The 11504-nt window shown below is 42.4% G+C and overlaps 1 protein-coding gene across 13 annotated transcripts in view; it reads left to right on the top strand.

The window, feature by feature from the left end:
* The window catches only part of plecb (plectin b), a 111233-nt gene that overhangs the window by 58966 nt on the left and 40763 nt on the right, over positions 1-11504 (top strand). The gene's annotated exons all lie outside the window — the stretch shown is intronic.

The raw sequence follows: 11504 nt of genomic DNA, 5'->3' as shown, positions 1-11504 counted from the left end.
GGTGCTTTTGGGAGCGTTTGTCCCCTTTGCTCCAGTAAGACTGGTTTTCTGGCACTGGCTTGTGTCCTGTGGTTGGTTATTTTTTTTGGTTCTCTTTTCAGCCTGTCTTGTATGGTAGACAAACATGCCCCCGTGCATACCATTATGCAATGGCATGCGTAGGATACGGGAGTTATGTAGACTGAGATAACAGTATGCAGGCCTCCTTTTGTTGCATCTGGAAAATAACAGTTCCAGGACGCCCTGGAAAAAAAGTAGCCATTTGGTGGTGTGGTTAGTTCTGCTGAAGTGAAACTCATGAATCACGATGCTGAATCATATTCATGTGACTCTGGAATCTGGATCTGGATATGTAATGTGAGACATCAACAAAATGGGAAATTGCGTGCTTTTTTGTTATCATGGGCATTCGGGTGTACAGCAAGGACTTCACATGCATGGGCGTTGTCTTGTGGGTGTGCGCGCGACGGGACACAGATTCAGGAAGTTGGAACAGTTTGCTCACAGCTCACAGGGTGTGTTTGTTTGGTTCCACACGTGTCAGCTGATCTGGATTCAATTAGCAGCCTTATTCCTTTTATTCAATCTTTGGTCCTCAAGAGGGGGAAAAAAATCCCCTTTTCCACTTAGATAAATGTGTATGTAATGACTCACATCTACAATAAATCAGCACATGCATCTTATCATGAACAGAACTTAAATGAATTGCTTCAACATGTAACAACAAATTCAACATTCACGAAAAATACATGCTTTTAATGATGGAGTTCTGTGGCACTCTCAGATATGTGTACAGCACCAGCCATCTGTCAGATGACCAGAGTGTTCAGTGACCCACTGCTGACATCTGCTGTCCATTACCAACCATTATCAGTTGTCACATATGAGATGCTGCAACTATAATCAGTTCTGATTAAACTGATACAAAAAGTAATGCATGTTTCACATCATAAAGTGGACAAGCCTTGTTTTCTGTTTGGTTACAAACACTTTGGATGAGCCAGATTATTCTGCACTGAAGTAAAACACTGTTTTTACCTCAGATACAGTATGATGAGAACTGCTAGACAGTGTCGTGGTTTGCAGACTTACAGTTTTTTTGTGCTGTGATCCTCCTGAGCGTGGTATTCTTGGTATGTTAGATAATCAAATAGCTGTCAGCACACTCAGTTACACCCTGGGTTCAGTTAGGCATGTCTGCTTTTGTCTTGCAACGATTCCTGTCCCTCTTTTATTGCGTCAGGGATGTGGGAACTGGGAGAAATGTGGGAATGTAGGGATTTGGAAAAACTGACTTGCGCAAGTGAACGCTTTGACATGATGTGCCTTTTGTGCTTTGATTGAAATGGACATGCTTGAGAGGGTGATTAAACTCTGCCCACACAAAGTTTTTTTTGTTGTTGTTTTCTGTTCCTTTTTTTTTATCTCTCAGATCACGCCCGATTAAATGATGAGTTACAGAACGCTGCAGCTTTGTGCCTCTCATTATGGTGCTATGACTCACCAGGAACTTCAGTTATGAGCCTGACCCTTTTGAGTAGAAAAAAAGAAAGAATGGGGGACATTAATCTATGTTTATCTCATGCTATCTCTCAGTAGCCGGGGTTGGAAGTGCTGCTGCCGCTGCTGCTGCTGCTGTTGACCACCGGCGTTGTTTTGCTCAAAACAAAGTAAATGATCTTAGCCGTCGTGCCCTATCTTTTACTGCTGACTAATATGTTATTGCACTCGCAAGCGTCATCGCCCTACATATCATAAATCGGAGACACATGCGCACCAAGCAAACACTTTGACAATGAAGAGGTGTTAATGACACAACGGTGTGTGCCAGGACTGAAAAGTCCGAGTGAAACCTGAGTGGGCGACTTAATCCTTCAAAGCTGCTGCATTATTTCCCTTAAATCAGGGTTTAAAATGTGAAACAAGAATCTGTATACCTATATTGGTTTAAAAATGGGACTTTTTGGAAGAAGCAAATGATGTGTGAAGACAGGACATCACGGTGTAAAGTTGTGTGTGAGCCTCCAGATTTGAAGGACGTAGTGAGCAATGAGTTCACATTTAAAAGCAGTCCATTGCAACATAATGACTCGGGGCTGGACAGTGAGGCAGAATGAGAAATGTGTTATAACAACATATCAGTTAACTGACTCGACCGAACCCCAGAAACAGAGAGATAACATGTGGAATATATTGAGGGTTTGGTCGACATGGTTATGATGTTAGTCATTTCCCAGGGTGCGTGTTGGGCCGTATTACAGGGGCGGACTTACTCAGCTTCAATGTGAGTGAGTTGGACAAATAGTTTCAGCCCATATGTTGTCAGTATTCTGTAGAGCGGGTTTAGCCTTTTTCTTAAATGTGACTTTTACATTTTGACTTAATGTTCTCCAGAGAGACCTCCCCGCCTGCTTGGTCAGGATTGTGTTTGCAACATGCAGCTCCAGCAGTATGTGGATGTAGATTGAGACGAGAGGTATCCCCCTCTGGACACAAGCTCGGAATACCTTTTTGGCTCTGTGTCCTAACATGAATGGCGTGAGCGTGAGGCTCAGTAAAGTTCCAGAGTTTGTGGAGGCACAAGAGGATGTAAGGGGGAGGAATTCCCCGCGATCCTCCGTAAAGCCCCTCCACAGTTTCTCAGTATAGCTGGCTGCGTTTCACACAGGGCATCCGTCTATAGTGGCCGTGTTTCATCAGAGCAGACAATCCCCCGCTCTACCCTCCAGACAGTGCGTGGAATTGCTTTTAGCATTACAGAGAAGTGAAACCAGTTGTCATCACTGAGCCATATGCATTTATTAGACAACACTATATATAGAGAATGTTGTGCATTGTTGTGATCCCAAAAGTGATGGGGGGATAAACTCTCGCAATCAGTCCATCGCTAAACACAGTGTGTGGCGTTCCTGATTTAAGAATTATTCCATCAGTCTGAGCTCTCAGTTTTCAATTTTAGTTTTCAGTCTTTATTTGAATGTATCACGTTCCATCCCATGTCATATTTAGCTTCGTCATCGAGTGACCCGCAGACTGTATGGCATCATTCAAGCGATGAGTCTACTTTTGTAAGTGCTGACAATATTTTGCCAAAATGTTGCCTCTAGCATATGTTGAGATCTGTTTTCTGACTGAGAGCTGTGACTTAAGATCACAGAATAAACCTGCCATCATCGTCATCATCATCACAGAGAGACATGGGAAGGAAGGGAGGGAGGGGGAGACGGGGAGGGAGGCTTGTGTTTGTGGATGATGTCTCTAGGGGGCGAGTGTAGCCAAGTGTCCCGCCAGAGCTCTTCCATCAGTTTCTAACTGTGACACTGTGTGATCATCTGGCTCTGGTGGATATTTATAACCCTCTGTCAGCTCCAGCCCACTCCCCCTGGCCACCCACCCCTCTCAGCCCCTCCGAGCCCCTCGCCCCTCGCCCCTGCCCCCTGCCTTGGCGTGTCGTCCCTCCTCCCCTGGCCACCGGAGAGCAGGCTGACGGATCCAAGCAGCAGGCGCAGCCTGTCAAAATTCAACACAGGAGAAACAAGGCAGTTCAGCGCAATCAAACAGGAGCCTCTCCTGTCCTCTTCATTCCCCCTCTGTAAAATATCTCTTTTTCTTCGCCCTTCGTCCTCCTCTTCCTCCCCGTACCGTTTCTTAGATGAAGATCATACCTGGTAGGTCCACAGAGTGGGGTTGCCGTGGCGTGTCTGTCCGTGTCTAACTGTGTTTGTCTGTGTGGCTGTCGACCGTCGGTGAGATTTTGGCAAACGGCCCGCGTGAAGTCTTGTTGTGTTCCCCTGATTGGCGCACGCACTCAAACAAGGCAGACGCGCGCTTTTGACTAAGAGTAACCTTCAGCGCAGATTGTTTTCCTTTTTTTCCCAAACATGTCGACTATGTGACTGACGTGAATCAGGAGGAAGGTTGGCAGCCTTCTTTATTTTCCCTAATTTAAAGGTATCTAGATAGATGTGGGCGAGCACAGGGGCTGAGGTGAGACGGGTCACCTCCTCCCCGCTCACTCCCTTCAGGAGATGTCTCTCCTGTCAATCATGATGCAACAACACGCACTTATACGGAGAGTCATTTATTTATATTCAAACACTTTTTGTTTGTCCGCGTGTGAGAGACGGCCTCGAAGAACCATCTGCCATCAAAGTGTACAATCCCAATGCTTCTGCCGAAGTGCATTTGTTATTATTGTCGTGTCAAGAATAAAGTGAGTGCTCTTTAAATGTGTAGTATTTCTAACCTTTTTATCACCAAGTTGTGATTCTTAAAAAGTCACCATTTGCTTCTTGAAGATCTTCATTAGAAATTATTTTGAGGGGTACCAAAAAGAAAAAAACTGATTTTATTGCCCATCCTTGCTTCGTTGGGTTTGAGCCTCTTCTCCAGAAATGAGTTATCTGCCAAAGAATGCAGAGTTGTTAAAGTATGTGAGTCACAGAGGTGAATCTGATAAGCCACACAATCGCACGTTTGTTCTTTTTTTCTTCCTTCCTAAATTGAAAGAGAAAGATGGCTTACCTATTTATAACACGGATTGACATCAACACTCGGATCAAGAAAGTACGGATGCGTTTATTTGCTCTTTGACCAATAATAAGTCTGTGCTTTGGGAAAGACATTTTGTAAAGTCATCAGTTGCTCTGATTGTATAGAATACATAAGTCAAGGGTCTGCAAACAGCTGAATGAATCAGGAGAAGCAGACAAGAAGAAGACTAAATAGCTTTAGGCCGGGAAGGAGGAATTCCTGCTCGGGGCGTCCTTTTTTTAAAATGTCCCTGCCACTCCCACACCGGCCCACTCCTTCCCACCTCCCCTCCCTCCCAGTAAAGGCCCACCTGTCACCACAGCCCGGGCTCATCCCCTGAGCCCCTCTACCTTATCTCTTTCTGTCCCCACAAATGCCTCCAAGCCCCCCAGGACCCACTCTCCCCGCCCTGGTGGTTTTGGGGCACCTAGTCTCCCTGATTGTATTCTGGTGCTTGAGAAAACCCAAAAGGGAAGGTAAGAGAGCTGCATGCTGCAAGATATTGAAACAATTTGGATTTTAGACAGGTTCAAAAAGCAATGAGAGGAACATCAAAGTCTCAAATGTGATACGAGTTTGCTTTATACCCTTCCTCTCTCACTAAATGCTTTGTTAAAAATAGAGGAAATACATTTTGCCTATGTCTAATCTATTATGTTCATGCCATGTCTTCATTATTATTACTTCTTCGATCTGTATTAGTTCTTCCACCAGGCCACACACAGCTTCTCATGCGGTATGTTGTTTACCCAGTGCATTTGTCACTCTCATGTGTGACCTTGAAACCTGTCCGTTGCGACCCGTCCAGGGTGCCACCCGGCCTTTCCGTGCCAGTTTCACAAAGTGTCTGTTCTTAACTGGCTATGTCGGAGAGATTAGCCCATTATGCTTGTCGTGGGAGACTTTCTGTTTGGCTCACATTGCAGTTGGCCCCCAGACTGACAGACTGACAGTTTGACAGCCCGACGTGTCGCAGTGTGTTGACACAAACCAGTCTAGAAGCCGTCAAGCTCAACTTTCCTATGTTGTCGAACGGCAAACGCTGTCCTAACCATTACTTAGTTTCTTAGGTTAGGTCCCTCCCAAAACCTGTCCAGTCAAGTTTGGTTGTGGATCAAAGCTCTACGCGTGTGGGCGTGTCTGTATGTTCTTGCTGGTTTGGTACACCTGTCAGGTTGGAGGCACAGCCGGTTCTCAGACTGGCTGCCAGCCTTTGAATAGGCAGTGAATCTAAGTGTTTAATTAATCTTTAATTCAGTGGGATGTATCCCAAGTTACTCAATGACTCATCTTGAGTTTTTATCCTGGCTGGAGTCTGTCTGCTGGTCAGTCCACTGCCTTACTTTAATATAGTGTATATAGATGTATAATAAAGTACTTCAATATTCTTTTTCTATACTATATTACTAGAGATTAGTTTGACACAGCCCAAATGACTAAAAGGAACCATTTTACAATAAAGTATACATTCAATATTTTGTAGGCACATCACTCTAATCTGTGATGACTGATATTGCCAATGCGAGAGTTAATTTGGCATAATGACGCTGACGTTATTGGTTCTATCCGCTAATGTTTTATTGTTTGAGATACTGAAGAGTTAAATGCAGCTCCCGGCCCCTGTTATCTGTCCTCTTGTGGCCTTCTGGTCTTAACTGTCCCCTTTTCTGCTGGCATCCATTCAGCATGATGACAAAGCCTGTCCTCTAGTTAGTTCTGCAGCTTGAGCTATCGCATGCTCCAGCGCTGAGAGTCCAGTCGGATGCACCGTACTTTGCTGTGTGCGCGGAGGTGGGAACACAGATCTGTACATACTCCCCTGACAATGTTGGAATGAGGTCGGCCGAAAGGTCATGAGGGAGGGAGTTTGTATTCCGTGTCAAACGGAATTTTCCCCTTCCTCATTTCGTCCAAGTACCAAAGTAGATTTTCTCACTCAATCTCCCATTTGTCAATTCAGGTGTTGCAGCGACATCATATCTGACTTTACATCGAAATTGAGGAGCTGGTAGTCAGAAAATGTGTCATGTCATCATTTTACTTGTATGGTGGTGTCCTGTTAGACATGCTAACGCTACAAGGAGCATTTAATCGTGCATATTGCCAAACAAATGCTTTTAAGAGATGAATGTTAGACCCACACAGAGCCTTGTGGGTCGTGGTGGTTGAGCTCTGGCTCTGGCTTCAGCCTGGTTTGTGGAAAAGTCTACTTTTTTCCTGGAAACAGCCTCGCAACCCTGCTACTTTACTGTACACGTGTGTGTGTGTGTGTGTGTGTGTGTGTGCAGGTTTTGTTTCCAGTACTAGATGGCTACACCACTGTGACTGGCGCCCCCGGTGAACCAGTGGACATGAGTCATAACATAAACAGTGAACTTGTGTCTCTGGGCCGATAGGAACCCAAAGGGGCTGTGGGTACAGTTTGTATGTCTTCTGGGAATAATAAACAGATGCTGGTGAAACAGAAATACACATGGGGCGCATATGTTCATTATTTATAAGCAGCACCGGGGATTGTGAGCCACTAACACTTCCGGTCTTGTGCTGGGAGTTTGTATATACTTCTTGTGACCTCCCTCAGGGTATTTCGCAGCTCTCCTTGGGGCATAAAATATAGTATACAGTGACATCAGCAGTTTACCTAACGATGCCGATGTCACCTTTGGACTGTGGTCTTTGTATGCAGAATGCCGTAATTAATGTACGACAGAAAACATAAGTTATTGGCCAGATAAACAAAAAGTTGCCGCAATCCAGTTTCCATTTCTCTAGAGGGCCAATCTGGCAGTTCTGTTCAGTTAGCGACGTCCCAAAATTACAATTCCGACTGAAGTACGCCAGTAATAATTTTCATTCCGAGAGTTAGAGTACAAAAGATTGATAGCACTCTCATGTTTGTCTGCTCTGTTTGAAGCTACAGAGACTTAGCTTGTATAATAAGCTAGCTAGCATAATGACAGGAAACACAGCTAGCTCGGCTGCGTCCAAAGGAAACAAAATCTTGGCGGGACACTTGACACAAATGTTTTTCTTAAATGACGTCAACACAAAGTTGCAACCAGCAGAACATCTGCAGAGGGAGTAAGTGTGCCTTGCCAAGAAATAGTGTTGCACTGTCTTTATGCTAAGCTAAGCTAACCAGCTGCTGGCAGAATGTAAAAGACAGGTCATCCCCCAAAATGCTACTCTGTGAGATCAGAGAGTTTCCTGTCCTGTGTCAGAGGTCAGCGTCCTGTAAGGAGAGAACACAGCATATTTAGATCACTTTCCCTTTTAAATGTGACCTAGGAAGGCCTCAGCTGTGCCCTGTTGTAAAGTTGACTGGCGACACTAGGGGCGAGTGCATGTCACGTAAGGCAGGCCGTTCCTTTGACTGCACTAGTGATCGTAGCGCAGTCGTGCTTTATTGTTTTAGTATACCGTGTGAGTTTAGAGCTGAGAATGTGTTATGCTTGCAGATTTTTAGATTTGAGGTTCTAGAAGGTCCAGAGGAGGAAAACCAAATTAGAATGAAATCATGAAATAGCATGTCTCTGTTGCTCCAGGCCTGCATTAAAACTGCCAAGGAACATGACAACGGTCACATAAACCAGCACACCCAGAGGATGTTAAACACCTCTTTTTACTGCTAGTGTGTGCAAAAACTGGAATATCAACACCGACTCTGAACAACTGTCGGAGACAGGTACAGGCAACGCACAGAGAGATTATAATAACACAAAGAACATTGTTGTAGTCGCAGTTATTACAGTAGAAAAGAGTCCAGCAGTTATAGATTGTATATTGTATATAGAACAAAGACTATGAGCAAAGTACAACGTCGAATCACCTGTTTGTTAACTTCCGTGTTGCAATTAATGAAGAGGGCAGGACCAACTGTCCGCCTTTCATCTGTTGGAAAGTGTTTCCTGTTTCTTTTTTTAAACCCCTCGAACCAGCTGGCACAGGGTGTCTGGAACACGGAGGGCTTCTGGGGGGTCTTGCATCGGGGGCCGGTAATGGCCACATTATGGGATTGCGAGCGAGGGGATTGTCTGCATGAGATGGGCTCATATGGAGAAAGAAAGAGATATTTGTACAGTAAGATGTGTTGTGCAGGTGAGTGGAGCCTGATGTACTGTGTGGCCTTGGCGGGTGGGGGAGGAGTTACTTGTTGTTGTTGTGTTTTCAGTTCGGTGAAACCACGTGGTTGTTGCTATGAGCCATGCACACAGACTAAATAGAGGTTAGAATGTTTTGGGGGTTCATACACTTTATTGTTTTCTAGTATTTCAGTTAATTGATTGAATAGTTGTCAAATATTTTAGAATCTCCTATTCACACATTTAATAATAATAATGATAATAATAATAATAATAATAATAATAATAATAATAATAATAATATTAATAATAATAATAATAATACATTGTTCCCTGTATTTAAATGCGTTAATATAAGCCTCATAACAATATGGGGAAATCATATACTGATAATAATTCTAGACTCTAGACAAAATAATTTGAAATTCCCTGTAAAATGCAGTATCATAATAATCAATGTGTGCGGAGTGATTCATGCTATTAGACACTTGTTGGTGGTAACGAGCCAAGAAAAGCAGTGGAGAAGAATATGGATGTGAACACTGTAGGATTTTACACATTTTAACTCATGAGGAAGGAAATTCTCTCAACAAGGACCTTAGGAATATAATCATTGCATTTTGGTGAGAAACCCTAAATTTTAACGTGTTTGTTTACCAGAAAACTCCACAGAGCCCCTCCTATTGGGAGAATACTCCACAGTGTTTTGAAACCGCACCCTGTACTGCTTTGAGCACCCCTTTTTTGTTTGTAGTGTAAACACAACGCAGACTATGACGTGCTTAGAATTGTCTGGTTCAGGCACAATTAGGTTGGAGCAGCCTGCCTGTGATTTGAAACCCAGGGCAACAAAATAAAGGTCACTGAAGGAGAGTTAATAAGCAAATATTTGAAATATAAAAGTTATAATTATTTGAAAGCATTAGCAAATTCTGCTATATTTTATGATTCATATGTATATTATCTCCACCTCAGTGAATTATTCAGTACCTGATTGAAATTTAAACATGCACAGCAAATGATAAGAAAGCAAAATTTAAAAAACCAGGAGAAAGGTAGAAGGTTTTCTTTCATATTTTCTACTTTAATGAAAAAGATTGCATTCATTTATTCATCAGGGTACATTTAAGCTACATGTACTAAGTAATGCCATGACTTTTGCCATGACTTAATACTTGCCATTAATTTCATTCCAGAAGGGGGCGCTCTCTCGCTCTCAATTAAAACTTAAAAAATGTGCAGCTGTAGGAAAAAATATTTCAAATGAAATCAAGATAATTATTTTCTTAGACATTTTTGAAGTGAAAATTAAAGCCACGGACTTTCTCTGCCTGGATCATTATGTAATATAAAGAGATGCCCAGAGACTTGCCTTCAGCTGCTGCTGTAGCAGCAGCAATAAATCCCACAGTAAATCCAAACAGGAGTAAAGAAGCAACTCACGCAATGTATACGTTACGACCATCAATGAGCACTTTGGCGCTCCTGTTTTATTGGGGGGGAGGGGAGGCAACATACCTCTGGGAACTGTCTTCCTATAAGTTGAGCTTCAAGGTGTGAGAACAGGTCTGCAAGTCATAAAACAAAAAAGTAGACGCAATGTCAAAGACATGTAGTCCTTTTGATTGGCTCATAGTATTGTCTTGTTGTAAATGAGTAACTACAACAGATATGAAGTGGTCATCATGGGAATCATTATCTTCATAAACTAATTAAAATGCTGCATACCCACCCTGATAGTATCAGGTTTTTATCTAAGGAATGTTATAGGCTGGGTGTTACATGTCTATACATGAGATTACATGTATCTGCTGTATAACCATCTAAGCATGTATGATAATGGTAACCCATACGTTATCTTTCTTACCATCTTTTTGGTGATGGTTCTTTTTCTGAGGAAGGTTTCCATCAACCTGGATGTTGTCTAAATATTTATAATCCTAACCCTATTAAATCAATTTCTACATTCCTTTATATTTTTGGGCCTATTTTTTCTCAGTCATTATAATATTCCCATCTGATCTCTGTAAGACTACTGTTTTTTTCATATCAGATTTCCATATCATGCTTAGAATGTTATTGGGATTGTTATAGTCATAGTTTATAAGTTTATAGTTGCAGAAAACTTGGGAAGGAGTTGGGCATGGTGATGCTCTGGTGCCATCCAGTGGTGAGAATACAGGGCCTGCCAGTGGGAGGATCAGCATGGAGGGTGGTGCTTTCCGTTTCACGTCAAATCGGTCAGTTTACAGCCATGAGTCAGAGTCAGTCACTGCTCACACTGCACATGCTTCTGTATGTTTATAGCTGTTGTCATAGAAACCTGCTCAAGTTCCCCTTTTCTTCCCACGTTTACACGGGTAATATATATGGAAATACCACATCATAATGATAGATTCATTGAAAACTAGAGGAAAGGGGAACCTGCAATGTTCTGCTTTCAGTTTATTATGAACTCTGATATGCCTGATATAATCTTACAACACATTGAGGTAAATAGTTATACATGATGGAAGTAACGTATTACATTTTTCTCTCTTTTTCAAATCAGAATTTAAGTTGTATTTAAAGTATAATAATAATATTATAATCCACAACCTATACATAGAAAATAAATCGATTTATAGATTGATTGATTGATTGATTGATTCATTCATTCTTCATTCATTAATTTTATTCATTCATTTGTGAGTTTACAGCAAATTTATCAGCCACTATTTTGTGAATTGATGAATCCTCATTTCTCAAGCCAAATATTACCTGGTGACAGCTTCTGGGCTGCTCTGAAGAGCAGTGATAGGTCCACAGCTGAATAGCAGTATGCAAACAGGGAGATAAAGTCATCATGAGGTTGTTTATTGAGGTAGTATATTTCCATATGGAGCGAAG

The sequence above is a fragment of the Eutrigla gurnardus genome, assembly GCF_963514095.1.
Source record: "Eutrigla gurnardus genome assembly, chromosome: 14".
Classification (NCBI taxonomy): Eukaryota; Metazoa; Chordata; class Actinopteri; order Perciformes; family Triglidae; genus Eutrigla; species Eutrigla gurnardus.
This window is presented reverse-complemented; position numbering and strand designations above follow the sequence as displayed.